This window comes from Mesocricetus auratus, unplaced genomic scaffold (genome assembly GCF_017639785.1).
Source record: "Mesocricetus auratus isolate SY011 unplaced genomic scaffold, BCM_Maur_2.0 Super-Scaffold_100007, whole genome shotgun sequence".
In the NCBI taxonomy this organism is placed as follows: Eukaryota; Metazoa; Chordata; class Mammalia; order Rodentia; family Cricetidae; genus Mesocricetus; species Mesocricetus auratus.
In genome coordinates this window covers 53,441,778-53,464,015 of record NW_024429191.1, presented here as the reverse complement: position 1 = coordinate 53,464,015, position 22,238 = coordinate 53,441,778, and the positions used below count along the sequence as shown (strand labels likewise).

The window sequence follows — 22,238 nt, the reverse complement described above, 5'->3', positions numbered from 1 at the left end:
AATACATTTCCAGCCCTCACATCTACCTGAAGAACCTCTTCCATTCATCAAAATTAAGGATATAGACTATCTTTCTGTTACTGTTCTCTGATCTCCCTTAATTCTCTCTCTTATCTATAACAATGCATCCACTTATGTTATTATATTTGCAATGCTTCATTTTAAGTACTTATAGATCCATTTCTCCGGCTATAACATATCTCTGAGAGAAAGACCAACATCATTTACTTCCTTATATGCAGTGCCTAGAACAATAGAACATAAAAAGTACTTGTTTAATATCTATGAAAATTATCTGAATGGGGAGGAAAATTGGTTCTCTCAGAAAATATTAGTTAACCTTAAAATAGTTTTTATAACTGGATAAATATGTCAAAAGAAAAAAAGAAATATACCCATATAAACTTATGAATGAAGTAATTTAAGGCAATACAGAAAATAATATTTTGCACTAGATGACAAAACAGATTTAAAAAAGGAAAAGGAACTAGGGCAGGGGATTAAAGAGGTCACAACACAAATACATTCAGAAAGTCCTTTACACTTATTAGAGGAAGCTACCAGTTTAGTTAAGTTCTAACCTCTTCACAATTGAAGGATTACTCCAAATAACAAGTTCATGATAGGCAGTGGTGGCGCACACCTTTAATCCCAGTACTTTTGAGGCAGAGGCAGGTGGATCTATGTGAGTTTGAGACCAGCCTGGTCTATAGAGCTAGCGCCAGGACAGGTTCCAAAAGCTACACAGGGAAATCCTGTCTTGAAAAAGAAAAAAAAAAAAAAACAAGTTCATAAATGCACTTAACTGACTTTATAGCACCAAGAGCATGATTTCCAGAGGCGTCACCATTAAATAAAAATTATTTGCTTTAATATAGAGTGTATACTAAGTACAAATGAATAAGTAATACTCATAAGTAACCAATATGTCAGTTACTTAGCTCTAGGGCAGTTCTAGACATAAATAACAGAACAGATGTTTAATGATTCCTATATTAGGCGCTTAATATATTTAGATCCACAGATAAAAAGCAATTTAAAAATCATGGAGACACTTAAAAATAGAAGCGTTGTTGATACACTTTACAATGCCTCAGATTTGGATCTTTTTAATTCCTTCTGATCTAGTCTGCACACTAATTCTCAGTAGGATAAAACTGAGCAGTAACTTCAATACTAAATATTTATGAGTAAAATAAAAGGCTTCAAAGATGGGAAAAACCCAGAGTATCCCTCAGGAGCAAAAAACAGTCTATAGACTAGAGAACGACCACAAGCCAAGAAAACAGCTATTTAACATTCTTCATCTTAGCTGAAACATCATATCCAAATGGTGAAAACAGAGTAGACAGATGAAGTTCTGGAACATTTAAGAGCAGGGAAGGAATGCAGAATAAGAACTATGGGTATATCTCCCCAAGAGTAAGGTCAGAAACAAAAACCAATATTGGAAACCATTAGAAAGGCAACACAAGGGAAGCAAGGTTGGTGCGGTCTCTTACCCCACACAACAGTCTGTGTTATTATATAGTCCTTCCTACACCACAGCTGCAGACTGAACAGGGTCCAATGTACAAGACTCACTCTTATTGGAAGACTCTTCAAAAACTAGAAGCCAGATCCTAAGGGACAATTTATAGTACACCCTCACATACATGCCAGCTGGCTGCAACTCAGCAGCTGATTGCTCCCTTGTCTAACTTGGTAAGACGCCAGAGGATTTTTTGTAGTCAATTCTCCCATGCTGGAAATTCTCTAACGCCACAGTTCTGGCTTAAGTCAGGATATCAGGTTATTCATGAGATGCCAAAACTATATCTTTACATTGGCTTTGAACAACTCTCTCAAGTATACCTTACAGATTCCCACAATCTCCAACATCATCTGGACACTAAGGCCAAAGACAGCAACTTTTCACATAGAGAGGAATAAGCCTTTTAAAGTATGAGTAATATCAAAACAAACTTTTCATGAATTACAAATCAATTTCACTGACTCTTAAAATTGTCAAGTGGACAATACACTCAATAAATGGTTTCCTTAAAATCTACTCTACTATTTTACCTACTAGGTACTCTCCCTTTTCTACCAGGTACTCAATTCTCCCTCTCTATTGTTGACTTATTCTATGAAGATCAAACCACAAGTCAGTTTCACTAAGAGGAAATGATGAAAGAATCTAAGAAGGGCTTTTTCTTTTTTTTTAACATTAAACCAAAATTCGTGGTTCACAACTGGAACAGCACTCCTCCTCCCAGAGTGTTTGAAAATATGTGGGGGCCACTAATGGCATCTAGTGGACAGTGCTAAGAATGCTATGGATCTTGGCAAAAGTGCTGAATGAATTGTGTGATCAGAAAGGTGTTAAAACCTTCATTAGCAATGTTTTTGTTTTGTTTTGTTTTTCAAAACTGGGTTTCTGTGTGTAATCCTGGCTGTCCTGGAACTCACTCTGTAGACCAGGCTGGCCTCGAGCTCAGAGATCCCCTGCCTTTGCCTTCCACCACCTTCTGGCTCATTAGCAGTGTCTTAAAAGGACTTCAATCTTAACTGCCTTTATCCCTCTCAGCTTCTAGGACCATGAGGAAAGAATGAAACATCATCTAAACCCAGGGTTTGGAGCCAGCCTGAACAACATAAACAAGTTCATCTGGAAAAATCAGCTAATGAGCTAAGAGATGGCTCTGCGGGTAAAAGTGAGTCCTGTAAAGCCTATGAACTAGAGTTCAGACTCTACACCCACAGCAAGCTGGGCATAATCCTACAAATGCCAACCTAAGTGATTCAGGGGATGAAAACAGGATGATCATTAGGGCTTGCTGGCTGCCAACCTAGGCAACAAAATATGAGCTCCAGATTCAGGGAGAAACCGTAAAAGTGTAAGGTGTAAAATGGCAGAAGACAGACATCTGACACCCTTCTCAGGTCTCAAGAAGAACATAAACATAAACAAACACACACACACACACACATCCATACACACACACAGCCATATATACATACATATGCCACTCACAAATACAAATTAATAATAGAGATAGATGTACTGGGCATGGTGGCAGATCACTGAGTCAAAAAATAATCTTTAAAAAAATAAAGATGTGGGAGGCTGGAGAGATGACTCAGCAGTTTACAGCAATAGCTGCTCTTCCAGAGGACCCAAGCTCAAATTCAGCACCCACATGGTGGCTTACAACCATCTATAATAAGATTTCCTGCCCTTGTCTGGCCTGCAGGCATGCATGCAGACAGAACACTGTATACATAATAAATAAATCTTTTTTAAAAAGTACCTAGAACTATCTTGTATATAATAAATACTGAAAAAAAAAGAAAGGTATGTGTTTTTTTGCCAGGTTGGCACCAAAAGCAAAGAAGAAGGCTCCTGCCCCTCCCAAATATACACCTTTTCACCATAAAAAAAAAATAGAGATGTGGGTAAAGTATGGCATAGTATATTATAAACAACTTCAATAATAAATATAATAATGTGTGTGTTTCTGTTTTGAGACAGGTTCTCATTACTTATTCCTGGATGGCCTGTAACTTGTTACTTAGACTATGCTGGCCTCAAACTCACAAAGATATGCCTGCCTCTGCCTCCCAAGTGCTGGAATTAAAGGCATGTATAACCATGCCCAACCAATAATATATATACTAACTGGCTCCACTAGGTTTAGTTCCTAGCACCCATGTGGTGGCTCACAACTGTACAAAACTCCAGTTCTGGGAGGTCTGACACCTGTTGTGGGATATTTGTGCACTGTGTGAAAGTGTATTGCCGTGGCTAGTGTAAGAAAAAACTGAACGGCCAATAGCTAGGCAGGAAGTACAGGAAGGCCTTCAGGCAAAGAGAAGATGTAGGAGGAGGAATCTAGGCATGTGAGGGAGACACAGAAGACATGGGGAGGAAACAGGAGGTGCAAGATGGAAGAGAGGTAATACCATGCAGTAGAACATAGATTTTAAAATATGGGTTAGTTTAAGTTGTAAGAGATAGTGGGGCAAGCCTAAGGTAAGACTGAGCTTTCATAAGCAATAAGAAGGCCCCATATCATTATTTGTGGGCTGGCGGTCCGACAAGAAACTACTATTACAGACATCCTCTTCTAAACATTCAGACAAGATGCTAATACACATTAAATAAAAATTCATTAAAAAAATGTAATGGGGCTAGAAGTGGCTCAGCTGTTAAGAGCATGTAGTTCTCTTACAAAAGATCCTAGTTTGGTTCCTAGCAAACAACAGCCTGCAATTCCAGCTTCAAGGTCAATCGTGTTCTCTGGCTTCTGCCAGCATCTGTACTCACATGTACATACCTATACACATAAACATACAACTACAAACAATAAAAAATATTTACAAAAATGTTTTTAAAAGACTAAAAGCTTGGTCAGGCAGTGGTGGCACACACCTTTAATCCCAGCACTCAGGAGGCAAAGACAGGCGGGTCTCTGTGAGTTTGAGACCAGCCTGGTCTACAAGAGCTAGTTCCAGGACATCTTCCAAAGCCATCTTCCAAAGCCACAGAGAAGAAAAAAAAAAAAAAAAAAAAAAACAAGAAACTAAAAGCTTAAGTATCTAAGAATTGGTGGTAAGATAATTCAGCAGGCAAAGGAGCTTACCCTTAAGCCTGACAACCTGAGTTCGATCCCTGGGACCCACACAATGAAAAGAGATAACTCCCACAGATTCTTTTTTACCTCCACAGAGACAGAGACAGACAGACAGACAATAAAAAAGTAATCATTTTAATTAAGACCCAAAAAAGACTGTGCTTGATTTCTAACTACTTCTCTGACCCCCTTCTCTTCCTCTGTGCATTTTAGCTGCTTCATGTTTCCTTCTGAATGTTCACTTTCAAACACATTACTGGAAGAGCACACGATCCCTTTCCTTCCTACTCCATACTTGCTGAGCATGTCACTCAAAAGACTTCTCTTTACCATTATTACTGCCACTTACATTTTCTAAAATGTCTAAACTAAACCAGAGCTTGGAAATTCTGACTGGTATCTGGGTCCTGACTTTCCGGATGGTGACTGAAGGTCATGTGGGGTGGAAAGTGGCCTGTGGGTAACAGAATACACACATGCACGCGAACAGGATATGTTGGTAATCTGGCTTCCTGAGACCTAATAAGTTGTGAGAGTTCTCACCATCACCCTTGGAGAAGATAAAAAAACCTAAAATCTGGAAATGCTGGACTAAAGAAAATGCCAACTCTTAGCATTTGATCTGGCTAAATGTCTGAGAAGGAACACCTTTTCCTCCTATGCCATTTTACTTATCTAAAAATAAACAGCAAATAAGATGAACTGAAGTTTCTTTACAGCATAGAGGCTGATGTTTGCAGCACAGCTTATGTCACGTCTCAAGCCCAGAAACACGAAGAGTGTGGTTTTGGTGTCTAACCAGCCTCTACTGCACCCTGGCACTGTTTCTTCACCCAGAGAACTTTAGAGAAAAGAAATCAACCTCCTATCTTGAAATGAACAGCCAGGATAAAAATAAAGTCCTGAAGTGGTTTGGTGACCGAGGTCATATGGGGTGCCACAGGTCTGAAGGTAGGGCCAGTGTGCTCTGAGAAACTTCAATGCAGTCAACCGCAGAGAAGACCTCAGCCCCACAGTCCAGCATGGTCTAGGAAGCTGCCCTAGGCTTTGTTAGGAGTTGTTCCTCACAGAGCATTTTATATTCTCTGAAAACCCTAGGCCCTGGTTCTGACTTTGACAGCAATCAAACAGGCTGAGCTGTTCCTACAGCCTATGAAAAACATAGCCAACCTGGAGCCTTGCCATATAGGAGGCTGCCATGAACTCTTGCATGCTTACTGCCAAATCTCCATTCATAGAAGCATACTTGAGACTCACTTCCAGGATGAAGGAATATAGCATGAGATTCACACTACAAACTAGAAAAGTGAACTAGGAACTGACATGAAATCAACTCACAGAAACCCTGAAAAAAAATCTGATACCCAATTTACAAATTCGAAGTGTGGCATGGTGGCATACACCTTTAATTCCTGTATTTGGGAGGCAGAAGCAGGCAGCTCTCTGAGTTGGAGGCTAGCCTGGACTACATAGTAAGTTCCAGGACAGCCAAAGCTACTACACAGTGAAACCCTGTCTCAAAAAACCAAACCTAAGCCAGACAGTGGTGGCACACACCTTTAGCCCCAGCACTCAGGAGGCAGAGGCAGATGGATCGCTATGAGTTCAAGACCAGCCTAGTCTACAGAGCAAGTTCCAGGACAGTCAGGGCTACACTGAGAAACCCTGTCTTGAAGCAAAACAAAACAAAACAAAAACAAAATGCTTGCAACCATTTATAAACAACAACAACAACAAAAAAACTAACAAAAGAACCAAACCTAAAACAAATAAGAAATCCTTACATCTATGAAACCAAAAATTAATCTTTCTCTGCCATGATCACATAATCAAAGTGACTAACACAACTAGGTTGTCAAAGATGAAACATTTGCCTACTAGCAAACACAGAGGTGCAGTTCTTCTTGAACAGTCTACACTGCCCAGAGTAAATGAAGGCAAATGCATTTCTGCCCCCCTTTGTACTGGCAGGAGCTCTGAAACTGCAAGTCTAATGCATCATGATGTATGCCCATCAACCAGCACCCCAAAATGTGCCAAGTGATCCTGTCTGAGGAACAGGCTTCAAAACCAAGGCTCTGACCTGTGGTTGTCCTGAGGGTGGAATGAGAAGGAGGAAGGAGGCATTGCTTATATGCCACCCACACATAACAGCTTTCTTTAGTGTTGTGGTAGTGGCACCGGCAGCAGCAGAAGCTTATCATACAAAATGCACAAACCACTGAAAAGTGAGACAAATGATGGGTCTGAAGAAAATGTCATCAGTATAATTTCTTTTTAATTGTAAAAACTCTCAAGAAAATTCAGACTGAACATGTAAGAACGCTATACAATGGCTGCCAGTTCCACATGCAAAATTTCAGGCAAGAACTATGATTCTCAAACCTTGGGAACCAACATTATCATTACTACCATCTTGTAGATGAGGAGGCTGAAGTTTGCCCAGAGCTAACAGCTAATAAAATTAGGCCGTAGCCGGGCGTTGGTGGCGCACGCCTTTAATCCCAGCACTCGGGAGGCAGAGGCAGGCGGATCTCTGTGAGTTCGAGGCCAGCCTGGTCTACAAAGTGAGTTCCAGGACAGCCTCCAAAGCCACAGAGAAACCCTGTCTCGAAAAACCAAAAAAAAAAAAAAAAAAAAAAAATTAGGCCTTAAAGCCCAGACTCTTAAATAACATCTGCATCACCGACTCTGACACACAAGATACTAGCCAAAAGTAATCAAAGTTACCAAAATACCATGCTCTTGAGAGAGACATTAGACTTGAAAGGAATTACTCATAGAATGCTCACCCAAGTTTAGTGGCAATAAGAGTGTGCATGGGGGGGGCAGGTGATTAATAACTGTATATGTATGTATAATATATTACCTATTTATTTATTTTACTGAATATGGAACTGTGGCTATGGAAAGGGTGTTTTTCTTTGGGACAATAGCTGGATGTCCATGTACCAGAGGATAGCCCCAAAGCTATACATATATGCAACACTAATTGAACTCAGAATTTAAAAAAAAGAAGACATGAAGTTGAGAGATGTGGAGAGAGAACTTTGGGAGGACCTATAAGAGTAGAGGAATAATATAATCAAAATATGTTAGACATATGCATAAAATTCTTAAAACCACTATATTAAAATACTTCATGAATTTAGTATTTTTGCACAGGAGTCATAATAATCTCTGCATCATTCCAATTGCATTAATTTGATTAAGATATTTTAAGAGGTTGAGGCAGTTGGGTCAGCTCAGTAGAAGAGCACATGCTTAGCAGGTATAAGGCCTTTGACCCTCAACTGGATTAGACTAAGAGGTGCCAAGCATCAAAACCAAACAGAGATGGTCAGTGCTCTTGTAGGAGTCTAATGAGATTTATTCTCCTACTGACCAAGATTCTTCACTTAGAATCCAGCTTTTAAACCAAGACCACAAACTTTCTATGCTAAAGGGGCTTCAAATTAATCCATGTCATACTAATTATGTCTATTTCAGAAGGCTTCCTTTATGAAATAGATAGGTAAAATTCAATTGTTTTGTATCAAAGACCAAGGCCAGGGCCTCATATATTCAAGGCAAGCATTTCACGTGAAGTGGAGTTTCACACTATAAACTCCCAGCTTGCCTTACACTAAGAATCCTAAACAGCAGGATTACAGATATGTATCACAGTACATAATCTTCTGTGATAACTAACCTACTCAGAGCCTGACTTTGCCTAGGCTCATGCTTTCCTACTGTGTGAATGGAGAATTTTCTCTTCTATAACAGGAGAACGGCCTCCCCTGGAACTATAATTGTGGCACTTTATGCTTCTGGTTTGATAAAACAGGAAAACAGCAATAATTGCACCAGAATACCATTTTCTAATCAGACTGTTGAACAATTAGGCATAGGGATTGGAGATTTAGCTCAGAAGTTAAGAGAACATGCTTGCACTTCCAGAGGACATGAATAAAATTCCTAGTACCCAAGTCAGGCAGCTCACAACTGCCTATAACTCCAGCTCTGGGGAATCCAATACTTCCTTTTGACCTCCACAGGCACCCACACACATGTACATATACATACAACAGATACATGTAGAACTTACCCCTACAGACACACACACATAATTAAAAATAACTTTAAATATAGTAATTCTCTCTGAGTGGCAAAATTTTATGATCTGCAATATTCATGTCCTGGCTTTGTTTTAAGATTTTGTTGTTTAGTTTTTTGACATAAGGTCTTACACTATAGCCCAGATGGCCTCAACACTGCAGTAAACCTCAGCCTTGCCTCAGACTTCTGAACACTAGGGTTATGGATATGAGCCCCCTAGACATGATTCATAATCTTAATTTTTTTGTTTTGTTTTGTTTTTCGAGACAAGGTTTTTCTCTCTCTGTATTGTTTTGGAGGCTGTCCTGGAACTCGCTCTGTAAACCAGGCTGGCTTCGAACTCACAGAGATCCACCTGCCTCTGCCTCCCAAGTGCTGGGATTAAAGGCGTGCGCCACCAACGCCCAGCTTAAACTTTTTTAAAAAAATTAATGGAAAAAAATAAAAGCTTTGCCCTAAGCCATGGGCAACTTTCTTCAACAATCGGACAGAAAATTCAGAAAGCTGCTGTCAGGCTAGCTATGGTGGTGCATTCCTTTAGTCAAGCACTCTGGAAGCAGAGATAATCTGATCTCTGTGATTCTGAGGCCAGTTTGGTCTACATAGGAGGTTCGAGGACTGTCAGAGCTATATAGAAAGACCCTGACTTAAGAAAACAAAACCAGCCGGGCATTGGTGGTGCACATCTTTAATCCCAGCACTCGGGAAGCAGAGGCAGGAGGATCTCTGTGAGTTCGAGGCAGCCTGGTCTACAGAGCTAGTTCCAGGACCGCCTCCAAAACAATACAGAGAAACCCTGTCTCAAAAAACCAAAAAGAAAGCAAAACAAAACCAGAAAGCTTTGTGTCAGAGTAGACCTTAAACGTTCATCAATCATTAAACTGAGATGAAAACCAAAAAGGATTCAGACAACATCCAACCCATAAAATTGAATGGATAACATGAGGATTTCATGGTATCAAACAATGTAGAAATGGCAAGTAAACAAGAATTTGACAAACACCATTTCCAGAATCCAGAAACATTAGGGGAGACCAGCTATTATGGTTCATCTGTCAATCTGACTAGACTGAGAGATGCCAAGGTGCTGTAACTACTAAAGCACATTTCTCTGTGTATAGCACACGTGGGCACATACACCATGGATGAGTATTTCCTGAGAATTAGCTAAGGAGGGGAATTTGCCCTGAAAGTGGACAGCAGCATTAGACAGAACAGGGAGGAATAGGAAGCCAACTAACAAAAGCATTCTTCTCTCTGCACCCTGGCAATTGGGTGAGAGCAGTCTCTGTTTCATGCTCTGGCAACCAAGATATTCTTGCCTTGACTCAGCCCAGAACAATGATTCCAGACAACCATAAGCTGAAACCTCTAAAACCATGACCAAAAAATCTTTATTCCCTTTAAGTTCTCTCAGGTATTTTTCACAGTGACAAAAACTAACACATCAGCCCACTGACTTCCTCCCACAAGACCACAGCACCAACTGAGAACAGGTTCAAGGTTAGCTTTAGCCTCATCCCCACCATTCCTAAATTTTCACTGTCCCTCAACTGACCAGAGGAAGATAAACTTAAAAACTCTCTGCCATGCCACACCTTCTTTGTTTTTGTTTTTTGTGCCTGGAGCATTCTTCTTTATTCTGCCCAGTTAAATTCTCCAAGAAGCCTTCTGAATCCACCTCCCCTTTCCACACCCAGACCCATGTCTGCCAGGTCTAGACCAAGGACCCACCTCTCTCACAGTACTCATAAATTGACTTACTCACCAAAATGCACTTGTAACAATACCAGCAAAACTTCAAGTGTTTTTGTAATCATGTCCAGACATGTATAAAACAGAGCAAATGTGAGATACTCAAGGCATGTTCCCAGCTAGGTCAAATAAGACAATTCTTTGATCTCATGCTTCATGATTTAGTCTAAATAATCACCCTTTGTTACTACTTAGCTCTTAAAGTCAACTTTTTTGTGCCTTGTGTTGGCTATTTTTTTGTTTGTTTGTTTAAAATGACCCTAGGCATAATGATGTCTAGTGTTCGGTGATGCAACTATGGAGAAAATACAGATCATATTTATCCCAAGCAATAAGAATCATCTGTAAGCCAGGCATAAAGGTACATACCTTTAATCTCAGCACTCAGGAGATGGAAAAAGAAGAGTCAGGAGGCCACGGCTATCACAAGCTACATAGCAAGTTTGAGGCCAGCCTGGTTGACATCCTGCTATCTCAGAAACAAATAAACTACACAGTAAAACCTAGAAGACTTTGCATCACTGGTCTACCAGAGCAGAAGCTAGCAAACTAGGCCTAAAGCCTACTCAATCCAAAATATCACCACCTGCATTAGCCAATAAAGTTTTACTGAAACATAGTCATGCTCCTTTAACACTACAATCCCATAGGAACAACAAGAGACATGAAATCTATGAAGCCTACAATATTTATCGGACTTTTCAGGGGAGAAGTTTGCTGATTCACATACTAGACACAAAGCAGTCTGGAAAAAAGTAACAGCATTGAGCTAGGTGTAGTAGTGTACACCTTTAATTCCTGTAATTGGGAGGTAGAGGCAGGTATATTTCCATGAGTTCAAAGTCAGCCTGGTCTACATAGTGAATTCCAGCACAATTAGAGCTATATAGTGAGACACTGTCTCAAAACAAACAAAACAAAACAAAAACCAGCATGGGGGCCAGCCAGATGGCTCAACCGTAAAGACAACCCTGGGACCCACATAAGGAGGAAGAATAGAACAAACTCCACAAAGTTGTCCTATGACCTTCACATACCTTCACATACATCGTATGTGTACCCTTCCCCATGCACCATGTTCACACACGTATACACAATAATAAATAATTAAAAATAAAATGGTGTATTCCTCTTTATAGTCCTAGCACAAAGCTGGCACAGTGAGATACACAGGTAAACTTCAATCTGGGTAAGTAATGAGCCCAGAAACAACCACCTATTCCAAAACTCACCACAACTGCAATACATTTTCCAGACCATAATAAATTTTGAAAAAGATATACAAAGAAATGAACTAACTAATGAAATTCCCAACACCCACAAGGTGGAGCACAACTGTCTGTAACTCCTGTCCCAGAGGATATGATACCCTCTTCTGACTTCCTCCAGCAATAGAAATGTATGTGGCACACATACATACATACAGGCAAAACATTCTTACACGTAAAAAATTTTTAGATTAAATAAATAAATCTAAAAAAGGCTGTTTTTCTCATCCTTAGTAGTTCTATTTTTGCCTTTAAGTGTGAAAATTATTTCTGGTGCTGTAATTTAATATCCTTGATTAGAACACAGCAACAATCCATTGTTCAGATAATAAGTACTTTTTTTGTTTTTTGTTTTTTTTCAAGAGAGGGTTTCTCTGTAGCCCTAGTTGTCCTGGAACTTGCTCTGTAGACCAGACTGACCTCAAACTCACAGAGATCCACCTGCCTCTGCCTCCTTAGTACTGGGATTAAAGATGTGTGCCACCATTGCCCAGCAAGTACTCTTGTAGTCTGAAACACAGGAAGAATCACCATAAATGCCCAGAACTCTCTCAACACTGACTCTGAACAGGTTTTTCAGCAGGAAGATTCTAAATGGAAATCTCACTAGGATGCCACTTACGTTGCCAGTCCCTCTCAAGGTGGATGTTCAACTCACACCATATCTCAAGAATTAAAACCAGAGGCAAACACCCACAGTTAAACACTGAACTGAACCCAAGGAACCCAGTGACAGAGAGAGAAGAGCTATGAGCAAATTGGCAAAGAATGGGCTGGCAAAACCAGTAGAGACAACTGATCTGAACAAGGGAGAGCTCTTGGACCCCAGACCGACAGCTGGGAGACCAGCATGGGACTGATCCAGACCCCCTGAGTGTGAGAGTCAATGAGGAGGCCTGAGCCACCTATGGGGCCCTGGGCAGTGGATCAGTGTTTATCCCTGGCATACAAACGGACATCGTGTGTCCATAACACAAAGAGGAATGCTCTCTCAGCCTGGACTCTTAGGGGGAGTGCCTGGACCCTGCCCTGAGTGAAATGACAGACTCTAGATATCCCCTATGTGGAAGGAAGTGGGGATAGGGTAGGAGGCTGGTGGGGATGGTGGGGGGGGGGTGTGGAAGGAGGGGAAGGAGAGGGAACTGGGATTGACATGTAAAGCAAGCTATTTAAAATTAAAATAATAATAATAAAAAAAGAATTAAAACCAACAACCCCCAAGCTAACCCTCCTACAACCATTCAAAGAAGAGTGATCCAAAGCCCACACCCAGCAGATTCAGAACAATCTGGTTGGGACATTATTCATTAATAGTAACTACATTAAGTTAAACTTCCTGTTTATTCATGTCTCCGATTTCTAGTCATTTATGATAGAAACTCTAGGAATGGTTAAAGGAGAATATTCTAGTAGGGCTGCTACTACTCTAAACTGAATAGCTAATAATATAAACAGGCAATACACAAAAAAATTAAATTACATAAATTAAATACATATAGTGGGGCATGGTAGCGTAAGAATTTAATCCCATCACTGGGGAGGTACAGAAGGCAAAACTATGTGAACTCCAGGTCAGCCTGGTCTACAAAGCAAGTTCTAGGACAGCCCAGAGCTATAAAGACATCTTGTCTCAACAAACAAAGAAAAAGGGCTGGAGAGATGGCTCAGAGGTTAAGAGCTCTGGCCACTCTTCCAGAGGTTCTGGAGTTCAATTCCCAGCAACATGGTAGTTCGCAAACATCCATACTAGGATCTGATATCCTCTTCTGGCATGCAGGTGTACATGCAGAGCACTCATACATAAAATATAAATAAACTTAAAAAAAACAAAGAAAAAAATACTTGACATATATATTTGTAATAAAATATATAACCATATTAAGAACATATGATGAAAGAAAAAGCACACTCAGAAGATAGCAAGTGCAAACAGCTCTGTATAATACTCATGTCAAAAATGGAACACAGGCCAGGCGTTGGTGGCGCACGCCTTTAGTCCCAGCACTTGGGAGGCAGAGACATGTGGATCTCTGTGAGTTCAAGACCAGCCTGGTCTACAAGAGTTAGTTCCAGGACATAGCTCAGTGTATAGAGCTCTCCTAACATGAGACCCTAGGGCAGATTCAGCACCACAAAATACAACACAAGAACAAAAGTGAGAAAAACAGGAATTTGTTTCATTATGACCGAGTGTACTGAGAAACACTTTGACAGTTGATACAACGTTCTGCTTGCTTATGTGTGATTCTGCTCATAAGAATCACAGGTGAGCACACACCTCTCAGTACTCAGGAGGAAGAGACGATCAAGAGTTCAAGGTCACCATAGGCAGTGATACTAGAAAATTTATCCAGCTGAACAAAGCTGCACCAGTGCACATAAAATATGTACAGACAACAAACATGCCAACCTCCTCCATTCCCCACCTAACTACCTTGCTGAAAACCACACCTACACATGTCTGTTCAACAGTTGCCTTTCTGATTTCATGAAAGCCAGCAGAAGCTCCCTCCCACAAGCAAATTTTCTTTTTATATTACTTAATGTAGTATTTACATATTTATTAATCATTTAACACATAGAAGATTGAACAGCTACTTTTTTTGTTTTGTTTTGTTTTGTTTTTGAGACAGGGTTTCTCTGTGGCTTTGGAGGCTGTCCTGGAACTAGCTCTCGTAGACCAGGCTGATCTCGAACTCACAGAGATCCACCTGCCTCTGCCTCCCAAGTGCTGGGATTAAAGGCGTGCGCCACCAACGCCCGGCTGAACAGCTACTTTTAATTAGGTTCCTATCTCTTTTTTTCTTCAGTATCTCACTTGAGTGTTGGGCCCCAGCTTCATTTCCCCATAAGTCTGTGGTTTTAACTGTACAACTTTGTACAGCACAGTGATTTTTCAGGAGTGTCTGTGGTGCATTACAATAGAACTGACCATATGTCCAACTGATAACTTTACAAAGCAAGCTTCAGATTATTGTATATAGATTAATTTTGTTACAGAATGTATTTCAGGACTAGAGGAGATAGCAATGCCTATCATATATGATGCCCAGGGTTCAACTGACAGCATCTCACATACACACCCCACACAGAGTGCTACTTCATGGTTCTGAGAGTATGTGTTTACATGCACAACTCACAGACTATTAGAAAAATGTCTAAAGTTTTCTCTACCAAATGCTTTACAGTGCTGTCTATGATGGTAGGAATGTAAGTGAATTTCACTACAAACTATGTATGTGTTTTTATCTGATGTAGGGATGATGAATTACCATAACTTCTTCAATACAAAATATTTCCTTTAAACAAGTAATACTGCAAGGCTGAAGGGATGGCTCAGAGGTCTTGAGTTCAGATCATGGCACACATTTCAGGTAATACCAGTTCCAGGGAACTTTGGTAACTTCTTCTGGCCTTCACATGCACCTATACATGCTCACACAGACACATATACCTACATATCTTCTAAACACAAAACCTACAAATACTGCTGGCTGTCCCTCTGTGCCAGAGCGTGTTATGCAAGTTGCTGAAGGAGCGCTGTCATCAACAGTATCACTCAGCTATTGAACCTTGTGCTACACTACCAAATGAGTCTGCTGATGAAGCAGTGGCACATCTGTTTTTGAGGTCAGCCTGATCTACAGAGAGAGTTCCAGGACAGGCAGGACTACACAGAGAAACCCTGTCTCGAAATACCAAGGAAAAAAAAAAGGTTTCCCCCTTATTTTTTGGTTTTTAGAGGCAGGGTTTCTCTGTATAGCCCTGGCAGTGTTCTTTGTAGACCAGGCTGACCTTGAACTGGGACGAAAAATGCTAGGACTAAAATGGTGGCTGGGGGCTGGAGAGATGGCTCAGAGGTTAAGAGCACTGACTGCTCTTCCAGAGGTCCTGATTCAATTCCCAGCAACCACATGGTGGCTCACAAGCATCCATAATGAGATCTGGTGCCCTCTTCTGGCCTGCAGACATACATGGAGGCAGGATGTTGTATTCATAATAAATAAATCTTAAAAAAAAGTGACTTCTTTTTTTCTACTATGAACCCCTTCATGAGATTTAAACAGAAACAACACCTTGTGATACTGAATTACGAAGAACCACCACCTAGATCTTTTCTACTTAGTCTATCTTAAAAATGCAGAAAAAAGGCAATTTTTCTTAGAATGGGGAATGTTTTATCTTCTGAATTTTTTTTGTTTGCACGTTTTATATATAAAAACTGTCATAAAACATTTAATGAGGTTATAAGTGTTATTAATGAACAAATGCGGATTTTTTGAAAAACAAATGTTTGTTCCATTGGAAGGTCACCTTGGTCATTACATGAGCTGATTAAGTCTCCCTAGATCCCCTCAGTACTTGATTTCCAAACCTCAATACTGGGACGATCTGATCCCTACTACCTTCTCATCATTCTTCTCCTCTGATACACATTCTACAAAGACTTATTTAGGGTGTGTTGGGGAAGTCTTATGTCAATAAAGCACTGTCTGGCCTATAGGGAATCTAGATGGGAGGGACTAGGAGTCCAGGAGAACTCTGGGAAGGAGAAACACAAGAGAGCCGAGATGTAACGCCATTGGGGTAGGAAGCCCGGAAACCTCTCCGGTAAGAGACATACTTAGATTAACAATTATAGGGTAATTACTTAAGTCAGAGCAAGCCAGTAAGAAACAAGCAAAGGCCAACAGCTTCATAATTAATACAGCGTCTTGTGTGTTTATTTGGGGACTACAATGCGGCAGAGCCCAGGCGACTGGAGGGTGATAAACCAAAGCGGCTAGCAAAGAAAAAGCTTCTCTTAACAAGGGTGTCTATGTACAGGCACCACAAACAAAGTAAAATGACTCTACTCTTACAGAGTCTTCAATCCAGCAAGGGACAGGTCTTGGAAACAGTAAACAGTAACATCCAAACACTATACCTATTATCATTTTTTTATTTTGTTTTGTTTTTTGAAACAGTGCCTCACTAAGTAATTCTGGCTGTCCTGGAACTATGTAGAACAGGCTGGTCTCAAAAATCACAGATTCTCCTAGCTCTGTCTTCCACATGTTGTGTGTGTCACCTCCTTCACTAATTAGAAAAGTAATGGCACAAATGAGAATTAGGAAGCTGGGGGAGATGGCTCAGTAGATTGCTGTGCAATTATGAGGACCTCAGTTCAGATCTCAGAACCCAGGCAGGGCAGACCATGTACTTGTATATAATTCTACCTAAGGTTAGGAACAGAAAGAACCAAAGGGAAGACACTTGATCTGACATTGATCTCAGGCCCCCACACTTGCATACACACATCATACACTTACAATGAGAAACAGCTAATCTTGGGAATTAGAAAAATTATTCCCGGAGGCAGTAGCGGGGTTGGGGGGTGATGGGGGGATGTGATTGGACAGGGGAGGGGTGTCTTAGAATTCTAGGCAGAGACTTCACCAATAACAAGAACAGGACTGAGACTGGCTGAGAAGTACACTGGGTCAAAGAAGATACCATCAGGAGGTGCTGTAGAAGAGTTTGAGCCTTCCAAGAAGACTGGTGGACTAGAACAAAGGGAAAAGATACAAGGTTGGATGCAGGAGGGGTCAGGTCACAAGGGGTCTAATAGACTGTCAAAGACTTTTAGACATTATTCTAAAGACAAGCTAAAGACTTCAAATACAAGCTATGAAGATGGCTCAGAAAAACTTTCAAGAAAAAAATGAAATCACCAAAAATGTGTATTTGGAAAAAAATTTTTAAGTATTTTTGGAAGCTCATTTAGAGGTAAATTTTAAAAAGTAAGATCTGCATGATAGTTCATGCCTTTAATCTCAGCTCTCAGAAGGCAGAGGAAGAAAGATTTCTATAAGTTCCAGGAAAACTTGGTCTAGATAGTGAGTTCCATAATAGCCAGGACTACACAGAGAGACCTTGCCTCAAATGATAAATAGATGATAGATAGATGGTAGATAGAGATAGATAGATAGATAGATAGATAGATAGATAGATAGATAGATAGATAGATAGATAGGGAAGACAATGCACAATGGCAGTATGGAATAGGTGGCAGCAATGAGAAGGTAGGATCAATGGATTCCAGTATGTTCAAGACAGATTAAGCAGTACTCATACTGACTCAGTGTAGGAAAGGAAGGAAGTGGTGAAAGATAGCTGCATCTCTGGCAAGAACTCTGCTCACATCTGATCTCCACATACTGGTTAAGTACTGAAGTTCCCTATGCCTATGCTCTCAAGCTCTCACTGCAGTACAGAAATGCCCCAACATTGTACTTTAATCTCTCTAACACACACAGATTAGGAATACCGACTGTATGCTCTGCAGCCTTTCAGGCTTACCTTTGTCACAACACTTGCCACACTGCATCGTAATCATACACAATCAAGACTGTTCAATGTGGGAATATATTAAAAGAAAAACATTGTCAGGCAACTCTATCACTGTGTGAACATTATTACAAAGCCTTACATAAACTAAAACAACAACCTCACTAGGTAGGTACCAAAAGGCAGACATTAGGAAATGGATACTACTGTGGGGTCCCCATTGTATGACGCCCATTTCTGAGAGAAATACCATTGCATAGCACCTGAGATAATTTAGGCTTCTGTCTTCCTCATGACCAGTGTTTCTGAGGTTAAAAATAAGTGTTAATTGTTTTACTATGAGCTGTGTATCACTATGAGCAGAAAAAGGAAACTAAGATTTTGAAACCTGCTACAAGAAAGGAAAAAGTAAATAAGAAAACATCACAGAAGCTGACTAGGACTTGTGGTTTCCACAGTGGATAAAACAGTTTCAAAATTGCAGGCTTCTTCCTCAGAGTCAGTGACTGTGTATGCAGCAAGCATTCTACCACTGAGCTCTATGTCCAGCCAGTACATCCAAGGAAAGACAGAGTGCTACAAAGATTAGTTAGTTATATTTATGTAACAATACTCCCAATTGTAAGACCAACACCAAAGAAAGTCACACAATCTTTTTTCAAACTGTCTTTTGCTTTAATCTTTTTTTTTTTTTTTTTTTTTCGAGACAGGGTTTCTCTGTATTGTTTTGGAGCCTGTCCTGGAACTCGCTCTGTAGACCAGGCTGGCCTCGAACTCACAGAGATCCGCCTGCCTCTGCCTCCCAAGTGCTGGGATTAAAGGTGTGCGCCACCAACGCCCAGCTTTTGCTTTCATTTTAAAAACACTTGAGGGCTGGTGAGATGGCTCAGGGAGTAAAATCACTTAATTTGCAACCCTGACCACCTGAGTTTGATTCCTAAAGGTGACTGGAAAGAGAGAAGTAACTCCAAAAATTTGTTCTGACTGTCATTTGAGAGCCATGGCATATGGGCCCACATATATCAGGCATATATATAATAAAGTAAAAAAAATTAAACAGCATAGCCCTATCGAAAAAGACAATGTATTTATTAGTTAAAAGGCTTTCAGTCTGGGCTGCAATATCCAAAACAGCAAAAGCAGCAATGAGGGATTCTAACAGCAGAAACCAAAACATATTGCTAGAACACACATTAGTAGGGAGTCACATGTACACCATGGTACACAAGAAGTTGTTAGTTCTGTTTATCAATTACTGCTTTCCAAGTCATCCACAAAACAGCTAAAGAACTAAAAGGAAACAAGAAGATAAATGGAAATTTTAAATTAAACCCAAAAGAGTTGTACATAGTAGTTCATACCTGTAATCTAGTACCCAAAAGACAGAAGCAGGAGAATTGTCATGAGTTAGAGGCCAGTGAGCTACAGTATAAAATGCTGTCTCAAAAAGCAATAAAACAAACAAACACCAAACATGGTGGTGTACTTGGGAGGTGGAAGCAGGAAGGTCAAAAGCTTGGGGTCATTCTCAGCTATATAGTGAGTTCAAGGCCAGCCTGGGCTATGTGAGACCATCTCAAACAAGAACAAGAACAACAAAACCTGAGACATTCTCCTATCCCAACATTTATAGCCAGTTCTTTTTTTTTTTTTTTTTTTTTTTTTTTGGTTTTTTTCGAGACAGGGTTTCTCTGTGGCTTTGGAGGCTGTCCTGGAACTCGCTTGGTAGTCCAGGCTGGTCTCAAACTCACAGAGATCCGCCTGCCTCTGCTTCCCGAGTGCTGGGATTAAAGGTGTGCGCCACCAACGCCCGGCTATAGCCAGTTCTTATTAGAAAACCATGCTTCCAATTTCAAGGATAAACAGATAGGTCCTTCCCTCGTGTGCACCTACAAACACTGTATGTTCACCTGTATCCCAGGTAAACCACAAGTGTACCTCTCTCCCTAGTTATAAGAACGATTCTTTGTCCTCTTGTCCAGCTAATGCCTTCACCTGTCCTCCAAATCTAGTGCCCTACTCAGACTGTTCAAGGATCTTCTTTCTCGGTTCTTCAACTTATTAATCATCCTGTTCTTTTTCCTTTTTCATTTTTACATGTGTATGTGTGGTGTGTATATGTGTAAGCATGCTTGCATGTGGGTGTGTGTTCATGTAGAGGCCTGAAGTTGGGTGTCCAGAATCATCTTCAATTGCTCTTTTATCTTATTCAATAAAACAGAAATCTCTCAAATCAATCCCAGAGCTTGCTCTGGATTTCTCAAGGTGGAATTGCAGTTGAGCTGACATGCGCACCTGGCATTTACCTGAATTATGGGAATTCCAACTCTAGTCCTAACACTTATACAGCTAGTGCTTTGACTATCAAGCCGTTTCCTCATCATTCATTCTGTTTTTAAAATCTTTTTCTACACTGTATTTATTTTTTGTTAGTACATGTGTGTACCATGGCACATATGTGAAGATTAGAAGACAACTAGTGGAAGTCAGTTCTCTCCTTCCACCCTGTGGGTCCCAGGACTCAAAACTAAAGTTATAAGATTTAACTCCAGGCCCCTTTCCTCACTGAGCCATCATGCCAACTGTCATTCTCATCTTATGCTGGAGCAAATGAATCAGCTCTCATTGTATCATTATTATCTAGCAAGATGCCTTCAAAATAGTCTTTTCCACAGCTAGGAATGCAGTTCAATAATAGAAAGTGTTTGCCTAGCAAACACACAACCCTGGGTTCCATTTTCATCATCCAAAAGAAGAAATACTTTGATTCAAAACACTCTCCCCATCTTCAGTCACCTGTTATCATCTGAATATCTTTACTTCGAAGTCCCACAGAATGACAAATGACAAGTCTAAAATTAAACTCATTATCATTGTCTTAAAATCTGGTCTCCCATTAAAGTCTACCTTAAAAAACAGACTACAGCCTTTAATCTCAGCACTCAGGAGGCAGAGGCAGGTAGATCTCTCTGAGTTCGAGGCCAACCTGGTCTATAGAGCAAGTTCCAGTACAGCTAGGGCTGTTACACAGAGAAACCCTGCCTCAAGAAACAAAAACAAAAACAAAACAAAACAAAACAAAAAAACATATCACCATCTACTTGGTTTTGTTTTGTTTAGGGGAATGGTATTATAGGGTTTTGTTGTTAGTGGTTTTTGACAGGGTCTCATATTGCAGATCAAGCTAGCCTAGAACTTACTATGCAACCCAAAATAGCCTTGAATTTGTGGAAATCTTCCTGCTCAGCCTCTAGGTACAAGGCTTACAGATGTGGTCACCTGGCACTAACCCCTCAGTTTCTAAACCAGAAACCTAGGTGCCACTCTTAACTCCCTCTTCTCTCCAATCAGGCCCTTTGGATTCATCTGTTCCCATCTTTGAAATCATTTGCTGGTTCAAATCCTTCTACAACTAACTTGAATTCCTGTCACTGAAAAATGAACCAGACTCTTGCATTTTTCTCCATGTTCTTTCTCCCTAACCTCAGGAATCTAAATATAGCTAGTCCATTTGCCTGGGTTATATTTTACCATTCTCCTTTCCTTCCTCTTCTAGCTAACTTCTATTCATTCATCGCACTTCAACCGACCAATGACTATTGTGCTCCCAGAAAATCAGGTATACACCCCTAAATAAAGTTCATTACACTTAAGCCTAAGTACTTGCACATTCCATTAGAATGCTACCCTGACAACAAGGTGACAGCCTAGTGGTGGTGGTGGTGCACACCTTTAATTCAAGCACTTGGGAGGCAGAGGAAAGAGGATCTCTGTGAGCGCAAAGCCAGTGTGATCTACAGAAGGACTTCCCATAGGGCCAAGGCTACACAGAGAAACTGTGTCTCAAAAAACTTAAAACAAAAAAAAAAAAAAAAGGAAAAAGAAAAAAACAAGGGTATATGTTATTTTCTGTATAATTAGTGCTAGGCATACTCTAAGTCAAAAGAGGTCACTTCAAAAAAGGCTTGGAGATGGCAAGATGGCTCAGTAGTTAAGAGCATTAGCTGCTCTTGCAGAGGACCAAGGTTCAGTTCCCAGGACCCACAATGGCTCAAAAATCTCTTCAACTCCAAGCGCAGGAGAACGGTAAAATATAGCCCAGGCAAATGGTCCTTGGGCACCAGACTCTCATGTAGTACATATACATACTGCAAGTAAAACTCATGCGTAA

General features: G+C 40.4%; 1 protein-coding gene across 2 annotated transcripts in view; it reads right to left on the bottom strand.

Moving 5' to 3' along the window:
• The window catches only part of Smg6 (SMG6 nonsense mediated mRNA decay factor), a 237,654-nt gene that overhangs the window by 197,725 nt on the left and 17,691 nt on the right, over positions 1-22,238 (bottom strand). The window lies entirely within an intron of this gene.